Source organism: Nelumbo nucifera, chromosome 5 (genome assembly GCF_055504915.1).
Source record: "Nelumbo nucifera cultivar China Antique chromosome 5, China Antique-T2T, whole genome shotgun sequence".
Lineage (NCBI taxonomy): Eukaryota > Viridiplantae > Streptophyta > Magnoliopsida > Proteales > Nelumbonaceae > Nelumbo > Nelumbo nucifera.
The window spans coordinates 39,717,219-39,729,246 of NC_142653.1; positions in this window are offsets into that span (position 1 = coordinate 39,717,219).

Consider the following 12,028-nt stretch of genomic DNA (forward strand, 5'->3'; position numbering starts at 1 on the left):
GGGCGTCCTTGATCGTCATCAGGATTTCGGCCCGCTTTGCGTTCAGTGGGGTGTAATCGGTTCGGTCCGCTACAGGAGCTCGGAACGACTGACTCCGCTTTGCCCCCTGAGCTGCATCCTTTTTCTTTCGGTTATCCCCTTGACTGGAAGGCTCTCCTTCCCTTTTCCTTTTTTCAGGCACCCCTTCGCCCTTCTGGTTGATCTCTTCTTCGGTGGCTATAAACATGTCCGCAAGCTTAAGAAATTCAGTTATGGTCGCTAGTTGGTTGACGACCATGTGCCAGGCGTGGTATCTGCATACAAGCATCGTTGAACCGCTTGATGTAGCTCCGGATGGATTCTCCCTCTCTCTGCACTATGTTAAGGAGGCTTTTCTTCAGTCCGCGGGCACCGCTTGTGCGAATTGCGCCCAACTTCTTACTGATCTGGGCGCCAGGTTTCGGTACCATGTGCGGGCTGCTCCCCTAAAAGTGGTGGAGAAGGCTATACACTTGCACGACTCACTGGCTCTTGCCAGGTGCATCTGCGACTGGAAGGCATCTACGTGATCATTTGGGTCGAACGACACGTCATACTTGTCAAGAGGGGGGAGCTTGAAGTCTTTAGGCATTGAGACTGCTAGGAGCTCGGGAGATAGGGGGATTGAACTGAAAGGAGGGGAGCCTTGACTTCAGCCGAGCATACCTCCTCTTTGCCTCCAAGCTCGGGTAAATCGCGAGTGGCAGATCGGCGAGCTCGGCAGTGGCGTCTCTGCTTGGTGGGCTCGGCGTTTGTGCTGCTCACTTCTGTACTGTCAGGGATGGCATGTGCAGGAAGTAGCTCAGGCCGCCGATGATGACTGCGGACAGAGGGATCCTGTTTGGAGCCTGCGGCCAGAATCTCGAACCGGTTATCTAGGAACGGGGTATCGGGCTTGGAGAGCTGAGGCAATGTGGACATGGCGAGCTGAGGTCCTTTCGACCTAACTGCCCGTGGTGAGGTCGGAGTGGCCAGTCTTTCTTGTCTGTTGCGGGAGGAGGCCTGGCTCCTTGGAGGGTTCTGGGGGGCCTCTCCTTGGCGAGAAAGGTGCTCCTCCTGACGGCGAGACCTAGCTCGCTGCGAGGCCGGGTGCCGAGGGGGGAGCTGCGATTGCTGAAGTTGAGGTTGAGGCAGCTGGGGAAATTGTTGTTGATACTGGTACTGGGAGACTTGGTATAGCATATGCTGCTGATAGAGCTGAAACTACTGGAACTGTTGCATTTGAGCCTGCATGGCCTGCATGCACTGCATCAAGTCTTCCAGTTGGTTTGGGCTGGCCGCCGGGGGCACAACCGAGGGTTCGATGAAGGTTGCTCCGACTATAGTAGGGAGCGGAGCTACGATGGGTGCCCCTGTAATAGGCACGTTCAAACTAGGGATCCCGTCCGCTGAGAGGGGGACGGTGAACTGTCCAATGCAAACCGTAAGAAGCTGGGGCTGTTCCCTGGAGTTATCCATCTCCGTACTTCGTCCGATGTTGCTAGAGGAAGCCATGAATGTTGAGTTTTTTTGAAGAGTAAAGAGATGTGAAAGTTCAGAGAAAGGCTTTTCGAAGCGTTTCCCACAGACGGCGCCAATTGATGTAGCGCGATCCGGTCACTCCTACCTAGCACTCACGTGGCTCCTGAAAAATACTTGAGATGGAGAAGAAGAAGAATCCCTTGGGGGTTTGCCCGGCAGGGACCCTCCGATGCTTAAGTTAGTACTCTGTGGAAGCAAGAAGGTAAAAACTAAGAGTGCAGATAGCGCGTTATCACTATTCTCGAAAGATTAGGAGTCTCTAGAAGAAGTTTCTCTTCTGCCCTAAGGGCTTTTATAGGGCATCCATGTTAGGTCGGGCATAACCGCCGCTGGGCTCCTGCCATAGCCGTTACCTGCTAGGATTGCATAGGTAGCCGTTGTGACGTACTTCTCGCCCGGGTGAGTGACACGTCTCCAAAGTGGCAGGCACACCTCCGCCTGCTGAGAGACGTGGACGTAGACTATCGAAAGGACAGGGACTGCACAGTCAGTAAGGGACGTGGCGCAGTCAGATCGGTATGACCTGTCAGATAGAAGCTTCCTGAGGAATGCTCACGCGGCTCTTTCGCAAGCTACTTTGCAGCGAGCTCGGAATACTTCAGGATTACCCTTAATAGAATTGGTCCTTGGGATGACTTGTCTGCTTGGGAGCTCGGGCGAGCTAGTTCCCCTAGCTCGCGAGCTAAAGTTGCCTCGGAGTGTCCCTTCAAAGGTAGCTCGGGGAACCCGGAGCCCGTGTTGTGACGAGTTCCTCCTTTTGTGAGCCACAATGTAGCGAGCTGCTTTATGGGCCTGCCACTTGGTTGCACTAGGCTACAATGCTGAGCTGTTGCTCGTGATGAGTTAGTGTCCACATGTTACCGTTTCATAGATCGGGTCAAATCGTCCTCCATCATTTAATTTTAAATGGTCGGATCAGTGACTCATCACCCTAAAACCAAAAATGGGTTTATCTTCAATTCAGCCACAATTTCAAAGATTGACATCGATCAATGAAACCTGAATGACCTAAATGGGGATAGAACTAATCCATCCCCACAAGTAGCGTTCGCCGTTCAGCAATGATTGACGTTATTTGAGGGTTCAAGGAACAGAAAAATCAAAATAATCTGCTCCACAAAGTTAAAAAATGTCACATTTTCTTTTGATGCATGATTTATCTAATAATCCGGTATGTGGGCTTCAGCTTTGAAAGCGTCTCTTTGCACCACTTTGTGAATAAAAAGATTACTTATTCGGTGTAACATGTTTCAAAAGCTGAAATAAGCGTGCCTTGAGGGTTGGGCAAGGCAACAAGACACCAACAGGAGATTCAGAACTGACAAAGTCAAGGGTGAAAAAGTCAAGGGTATAAGAATCTAAGGCCATGCTTAGTTCTCCGCTGTAGGCCTCATGTTTTTTAATAATAGAACATTTGGTTTAAAAATTCTTGTCGTGAGCTTCATTACATTTTGGCTGCAACAAGAAAAATATTCATGTCCCATCTTGTTCATTTTCAATTTTTAAAGAAACTTTATGTTACTAGTCATAAACCGCTAACCTGCTAGGCCTACAAAATTACCCCCATAAATGTATATTGGCTAATTGTCATGGAAACTTATATCAGGGTATTGATTGTTGGCCATCTACCAGTAAACATCTATGCCGATGATTTCGGGCATTGGTGGAATGCATTTTATAAGAAAAATATGTTTGGTTGGTACCCATTTTTGTCCATTTTAGAATTTCATCTTAAATAAGAATGAGGAAGAATGAGAGTTGAACCAAACATGTCCTAAATCGTTACTTGAGTCAGCAAGAAATGAATCAAATTTCATCCTCACAAATCCGGTCTTCACACTGTCTTCATAACATCTGCAGTTGTACACTCAGAACATCTCTATATTTATATATTTTCATTTATGGGAAGATGTTTCCAATTCATGGATGGAAGTGTTGGGAGGACAGTGTGGGGACCCAATTTGTGAGGATAAAACAAATTAACAAACAATATGCCCTTGACATGGTAAGAATGTCATGGAAAGTGGTATACTTGGATGAGTTAAACACAAGAGAAGAGAATATGTGAATCACTTTGCATGCAAACAACTAAACACACAGTAACAAAACCTAAAAATTAAACTCATGACCAATCTATGTTTATCATCCAATTTTTAACTAATCAACTGATGCCATTCATTGTAATTCATGTGGGCTTCTCACTGGTTAACTTCTTCAGGTATTATTCCTTTCTAGTTGACCGGGGATTAGACCAAGATTGGATCAATTAATGAAGTCGGAATTTCCTATCCACTCTCTATTCATCATGAATTGGAGTCATACATCTCCGAATTGGAGTCATACATCTCTATTATGAATTAAGAGATATGTGGCTGTAGTTCAAGTCGGATAGAGAGTGGGTAGGAAAATGAGTAGGAAATCTGAGCTAATGTTTTCTCTAGATATCTAAATCACATAAATATAAAAATAAATAACCAAAAATAAGGCAGGAAACATCATCAATATTGCATTCGTAGGATGGACCAGTTTTATTTTTATTTTTTATTTCTTTTTTGTTTTTTTACCTGCAGAGTGTGTATCAATTGGTGTCGCATTTGGAGGAGAGTTTCTCTCTGTTAATAAAATTTTATGATAAATGTTACATTAAAAAACTCAATATGAGTTTTTTATTATTATTATTTGATTTATGACATGATGAATTGACCAGTTCAACCCCAACAATTAAACCAATGACCTATGCAGGTTCATAGGTTATTGGTTCTTAAAACATTCATCTAAAGTAATCACCGATATTTCAAATTAAGATATATTAATTGTCGGAAACTAACACAATATGAGTGAATATACAAACTGCTCACTTGTTTGTTGACATGGAGGTGCATGGATGACATAAAAACTTAAAAGAACATATACAAATCTTAGAAAGAACTGAAAAGAAGAAACACTAAGACTATGTTTGGTTTAAAGCAAAAAGTAGGAAAAGGAAGGGAAACCTTTAAAAATCTTGTATAGATTTTCCTACATTTCCCTTCCTTTCCCACTCTTTCTTTCAAATCAAACATAAGTTCATTAATTATAGATGGAAAAGGTCCATTTCAATTGGATAAATACTTTGGACCATTTTAGAGAATGTCCAATTCAATGCGTTGGGTACCATTTTTTTATATAAACTCACATTGGTTTTCTTTGAATCACAATGCAGGCTTTTAAAACATTTAGTTCATTTTGCCAAAATAAATAAAATAAAAGTTTTCTACCAAAGAAACCGGAAAAATGAAAATTTTCATTGGTTAGGAAAACGTGAGATTGTCTCTTATTTATCTTGCTTTTAATAATTTATATTAATAATAAACTATATATGATTTTGAGCTTGACTTTGAGTTCATACTGATTCCACTTAAAATATTATTAAGCAAACTATATATAACATTGTTCATTAATTGACACTGACATATTGCTTAGTTTAACTAGTTACGTAAATTTTAAAACAAAAAATAATAATAACATAAAGTTGGCATTAAGTAATTAAATTGGGAACAGTTCTCTAATTCACATCCGGTTCTTTTTTTTTAAAGCGCGCATTTGGTTCATTTTCAATAAATAATCTACCAAAGAAACCAGAAGAATGCGAAATTTCTTTGGTTAGGAAAACTGAGATCGTCTCTTGTCCTACTTTTAATAACTTATTTTATTAAACTATTAAAATATGAAAGCCCCACATCTCATCTTGGTAAAACTATCATTTTTGAGCTTGACTTTGAGAGCATGTTTTTTTTTGCATGGGCACTGTATAGAAGCTTGGCAGTCCGCGCTTTCATCTTTTTCCATTTGGTTGGGAGAAGACCTAGTTGTTGAAAGACTCTTCATTGAAAAGATGCGGAAAGCTCAATTTTAAGTTTATTTTGGATAGCTATAAATGGAGTTTCTCACTGTTTTTTATATTGTCTTTGTAGGGAAAGATGTACCTCCAACCAACTCCTCTACCCATGCCGGAGAGGCGACTGGGTCTTATATTATGCCAAGGTCTTTAGTCAACTCCGCACCATATCTCTTAGGCTTCTAGGAGTGAATTAAGGTCATCTCTCCAGTTCGTCGTCCATAGGATCAGCTTAATGGTCTTATGGACTTAGTCGTTTTCTGCTTGCATTGAGGCTTACAGGTAATATCTCCTTAGGTGTCAATATTCCAAGCTCGAGGTACCTACTTCCCTTCCATGGTCTCGAGCTCGTAGGTTCCTTCCGAACACCAATCTCACCCGGTAAGGACCTTCTCAATTTGGGCTGAACTTACCCACGCCGGGCTCAGGTACCATTACCTTACGAAGAACCAGGTCATCGACTTGGAATAGTCGCTTCCTGACCCGAGTGTTATAATATCGAGCTATTAATTGCTGGTAAGTTGCAATTCGAATGTGGGCCAAATCGTGTACCTCCTCGGCGAGGTCCAAATTAGTTTTGAGCTCATCGTCGTTTGTCTCTTTGTCATAGGTTCCGAGCTGCAACGTCAGTACTTCAATCTCTGCTGGAACCAGAACTTTGTCCCATATATGAGGTTGTAGTCTGGTAGGTCGAAGGGACACTAGGCAGTTCGTCCATCCACAAGCCATTATCTCGTGCGAGGCGAGCTTTCAGTGCATGGAGGATAGCCCTATTCGTCACTTCGGCCTATCCATTCGCTCGTGGATGCACTACTGAGGTGAAGTTTTTCTGAATCCTATCTTGACGCACCAGTTCTGGAATTTGATGTCTTAGAATTGCTTCCCATTATCCGAAATCAAGACATTGGGCAGTTCAAAACTGCACACGATGTTTTTTAGAAGAAATTTTGCACGTTCCAGGTCGTAATGCTCACCAACGGTTCAGCTTCCACCCACTTCGTGAAGTAGTCTACTACCAAGACTAAGAACTTCCTCTACCTGGTTGCCGGCAAAAAAGGACCGAAGATGTCGATCCAACTCGGTTCCACTTGCAACACAGGAATGATCTCTTTTGCCCCCCCCCCCCGAAAATGCTGGGCAGAGGCAGGTCCTTTATGTACATAGTTTGCATAGTGTTGTCATTTGTACTTGCTAGTCGTGATAAGGCGTCGGCCTTAGCGTTCTCGGATCTCAGAATTTGCCTAATGAAACAAGAGTTGAAGCTTGGTAGGATCCCTCGGACTTTGGTTAGGTAGGCTGTCATAGTTGATTCACGTGCTTCATAGTCACCATTGACTTGGTTAACCACTAATTGAACTGTTGCAGATGATGAGGTGTTTTGTTCCCATTTCCTTTGCTAAGTTCAGCCTTGCAATTAGCACTTCATATTCCGCCTCATTGTTCGATGCCTCGAGTCTGAACCAGAGAGCGTACTCCAACTTCACCTTGCTTGGGCCGTAGAATATCATTTCCACATCGCTTCCTCGCTGGTTGGACGAGCAGCCAACATGGAGGATCCAGGGCTCCTCGTCCCATGGAGGATCCTGGCCATGCTCGAACCGGATGTCGTACTCGCTAAGGTCGATGGACCACTTCATCAATCTTCCTGATACCTAGGATGTTCATAAGAGGTCTATCAGTAAGGACGACGATGGTATGGGCTTGGAAGTATGGGCGTAATTTTCGAGCTGCTACCACTAATGCATACACCAACTTCTCGATATTTAGGTATTTGATTTCTGCATCCTACAACACTTTACTTACATAGTAGACGAGTCGTTGGACCTAGTCTTCCTCTCTAGTTAGTACCAAGCTGACTATCTCGTCACTCGTAGAGAGGTACAACTTCAACACATCTCCTTCCTTAAGTCGGGTTAAAAGCGGGGCGGTACTTAGGTACCTTTTCAGCTCATCAAGCACGAGCTAACACTCTTCAGTCTATTCAAAAGTCTCATTCTTTTTAATTGTTTTAAAAAGGGAAGGCATCAACCTACCGATTTAGACATAAATCAGTTTAAAGTAGCTGCCTGGCCAATTAGTCGTTGTACCTCCTTGATTTTCTAGGGTGGTCACATCTCTAATATGGCTTTGATTTTGTCCAGGTTTGCTTCGATGCCACGTTGGTTCACTATGTAACTGAGGAACTTTCCCGACATGACCTCGAAGACACACTTAGTTGGGTTTAACTTCTTGTTGTATTACCTTAAAATTTGAAAAACAACATCTAAATCATCAATTAAAGATCTAGAAAATTTGGTCTTTACGACTATGTCATCAACATAACATTCCACTTTATTGCCAGTCAAAGGTTCAAAAATTTTATTTACAGAATAACTTTATAATAGTATAGCCCAAGTTTGGTTACAAAAGAAATTTTGTCTTGGTCAGCTGTGTCCATCCTAATTTGATTATAATCGGACTAGGAATCATGAAACTCAGCAACTCATGCCCAGAGATCATGTCTACTAGGCAATCAGTTCTGGGCAAGGGGAAGCAATTCTTTGGGCAAGCTCTGTTCAGGTCGGTGTAGTCGACGCACATGCGCCACTTATCATTAACTTTCTTCACAAGCACGAGGTTAGCGACCCAGCTCGGGTAATGGACCTCCTTGATGAAGTCTTCGACGAGGATTTTTCCGACCTCCTCATCGACTACCCTCCACCGCTGTAGGGCGAGGTTGCGTTTTCTTTGTCTAACTGGCTTGACTAGAGGGTCTACATTTTAAATAATTAATATTTATTTATATTTTATATACTATTTTTAATATTTTTATAATAATAATTAATTTCAGCCAAATTAATAGTCTAATATCTAATAAATAACAATATTTTTATCTAATTATTTAAATTTATTGTGAAAGCACGTAATTATCGAAAATAAAATAAATAACTAATAAAAATACAATAAGTACAATAAATTAAATTTCAAAAACTTAAATAAGAATAGTTTTATCTTGAATAATTATTGAAAATATATTTATCAGAAAAATACAATAAAGAATACTGAAAACATAACAAATATTAATTTTAGTATATATAAATATATAATAGATATAGATAAAGATATTAAAACTATTATTAATAAATATTAATTTTATTGAAAATTATTTTTTATAATTATTAATTGATATAAGTGAAAAAATGATTTTATTATTACTTTAGTAATAATTGTAATTATTATTCTCTTATTTAGTATCTTTTAAAAAAATACATTTTGAAAGTTATTACATATTTTCATTATTATTTTCTAAAAGCTTGATTTTCAACAATAATAATAATATATAGTTTCAAATTATATTATCTTTATTGATTAAATTAAGTAATTTAATATTTAGATTATCATAAAATATTAATACATGGTTCAATTTGTCATTATAATTTCAATTTGTCATTAAAACAAAAATAGACAATCAAATTAATTGAGTAATTCAGTGGTCAAGTAAAAATATTTTGGGGTCTATTTCAAGACAAGTTTTGTTCTAAGGCCGGTTCCACCAAGGCCAACTAAGGTCGGTTTATTGGATCTGTTCGGGTAACAGATTTAGGCGGGGCCAATTTCAAGAATTTAAAACCTACAAACACTATCCCGTAACAGATTGGATAGGATTAGTCTACTGGTACAAGATTGATTCCATTCGGTTTCCGATAGAACCTACCCTATTTACTCACACCTAATTTGAAATTAATGTATAGATCACACCATATTTAGGAGGGGTTACCCATGAATTTGAATGTATATATATATATATATATATATATATATATATATATATTGACAATGAAATCTGGGCAAGTAGATCACGTGAGGGGTCTAGTAAAGAGAAGGGCAGGTTTGAATGTATCTGTATGACCAACTCAACTCATTTAGGGGATCGATGAATTTATAGTGTTCAAGTTGGTAGGAAATTTCCGTGCCTAAACTAAATACAATAGATCATTCTGAGGTAACTTTTGCCTAGAGATTGGGTAACGTCTTTTTATAAACTCATTAAAAATCCAAGTGTATGTATATTAGGGTCATTTATTATCATATTTTATAGTTTCAGATTTTCTTCAACCTATTTTATAGCTTTTATTTTATTAAAATATTTTTATAGTTTTCAACATATTTACTTAATCAACTTTTCAATGAGAAATGTTTGCTTCTTCCTCTAAAAATAGTAATACGATCACTTAAGCTGAATGAAAAATGTCCAAGGGCATAGGCCTATGACTGTTTATTCCAAGAGTATTCCTAATACTTCTTCATACAAAAAGATTAAATTGATCAAATTGAGTCAAATAGAGTGGTTGCTTGTGTCTTATTAGGGGCAAAAATGATATTTTATTTTCTTTTGATTAAGTTTATTCAAATTGGAATTAAGATCAAAATTGTCAATTTTCAATGTCATCTAATGGAAGGTTTATTGGGCTGTGTTTGGAATCGGTGTAAAACGCCGTTGTTGTAAAAGTACAGCGAAGACGTTTTTATATTGAACCATGAGAAGAAGTGACAGTTGTATTTTGAAAACTTGAAGTTAAAAGTATAAAGTTTTATATCAATTTTATCAATGTAGTACTTTACACCGATTCATGACATAAAACTCCACTCCATCCAAAAACATACAAAACTGAACCTGAATGAAGTTTTACATAGATAATGATTACACACTCCTATCCAAATGCCCACAAATCAAATCAACATAAACTTTTACATAACTCTCGATTTACACCCATTCCAAATACAGCCTTAAATAAATGGGTTACAATATTTGGACCCCACGTCTCTACTTGGGAAGACTTGTTCGGACTATCATTTTGATCTTGATTTTGAGAGCACCGAGTCCACTTAAAATATTTTTTGAAATCGATAAACAAACCATATATAACACTGTTCAGTACTAGTTGGCTGTATGATATATCGCTTAGTTTATTTAACTAGTTAAATGGGGTTTTTATGGTTCAATCCACCTCAACTAATTTTGCTGAGTCTTTAACGAAAAAGTCATAGGACAATTCAATGCTTATTTACCATTGACTCCCTCAACTCTTCGTCTCTTGAACTGGCGACTGTACACTGTCCAACCTGGAGGGCTGACGTTAGCTGGAATTTCAATGCATGATGTCAGGTGTGATATCGGCTTCAATCAGAGCAGAGTCCGTTCGAACACTGTTCGAACAGTTTTTATAGCAGCCTTGCATCGGGAATATTTCCATACTTTTATGTTTTATTTCATGGAAGATATTCTCAATTAAAGGCTATGATCGTTGTTCGAACCAACTTTGCTTTCACTGATTCCTGTTTCGACTGAATGTGCTTGACTTCAATCAGATGGTGGGTACAATCAGGTTTTTGTTTACAGTTGAATATATGGGATTTATAGAGAGTTCATTTTTTTCTGGGCATCATTTATCAGATAAGTGATACTTTCTTAAGTGTGTAATTAGTAATTTTTCCCTGTAAAATTGTCAATATTTGAATGGGAAAAAATTACTTTCTTAATAATGGACTCTTAAAGTTAAAACGGCCATTATCTTTTTTACTTGGAAAATTAAAGAACAAATGCACTTACTTGAATAATTTCATTTACCCAAGTAAATGGCTTCTTGAAAAACAAATGTGCCTAGAAAAACAATGATCCCTAATTGCCCAAATAAATAGTTTGTCGAAAAACAAATTGGCTTAGAAAAAGAGCTATCACTAACATTGTGGAGATGTTTATGTTATCATGTGTAAATAGGCCAAATTTCTTTTCATGTTTTTAAGGGTAAATTTATTAAACTACCCTTATGGTTTAGCTAATTAACTAAGTGTACCCTTACTGTTTGAAAATTGACTAACACTACCCTTACTGTTTCTGACAATTGAATAATTCTTCCCTTACCGTTAATGTCCGTTAACAGAAAAATTAAAAAGACCATTTTACCCTTTCTTCTTCAAAATATCAAAATAAAACAGATTCATCCTCCGTTTATCCCTTCTCTTCTCTTCCTTATTTTCCTCCTCCCCACTTTTGCAATCTCTCTCTACTCATCTTCACTTTTGCTACCATTTCTACTCTGGGTTTGAGATAAGAAAGTTGTTTTTTTAGGTTCTGCTACCTTAACATCTCTAGTGGCTCTCATTGGGTTATGTTAGATATGGGTTCAAATACAAGTCAATCATTTTTTCTCTCAGATCTCCACTTCCGCCGATCTCTTTGGTCTTAGCGGGGTTATTTGGGTTTCTCCAAAAAACACTACACTAGCTCACCCAAATCCAACTAAGGGAGAGAGAGAGAGATTAAAAATCAATATGATCTGATGATTTCAATTGTCTGATTAAGTTTGAACAATATATTATATCAGCGTCTAATCTTTTCTACTCTCTAAAAAATAACCAATAATTTAATAACTAGGTGGTTGATGCTAACAATAGGGGTAGAGTTAGCCAATTGTTAGAAGGGTAGTGTTAGTCAATTTTCAAACAGTAAGGACACACTTATTCAATTAACTAAACCATAAGGGTAGTTTAAGAAATTTACCCTATTTTTAATTCTTATTTCTGTTTTTTAAGTACTCCTCTATCTTCACTCTTCAGTTGCAAATGACTTCT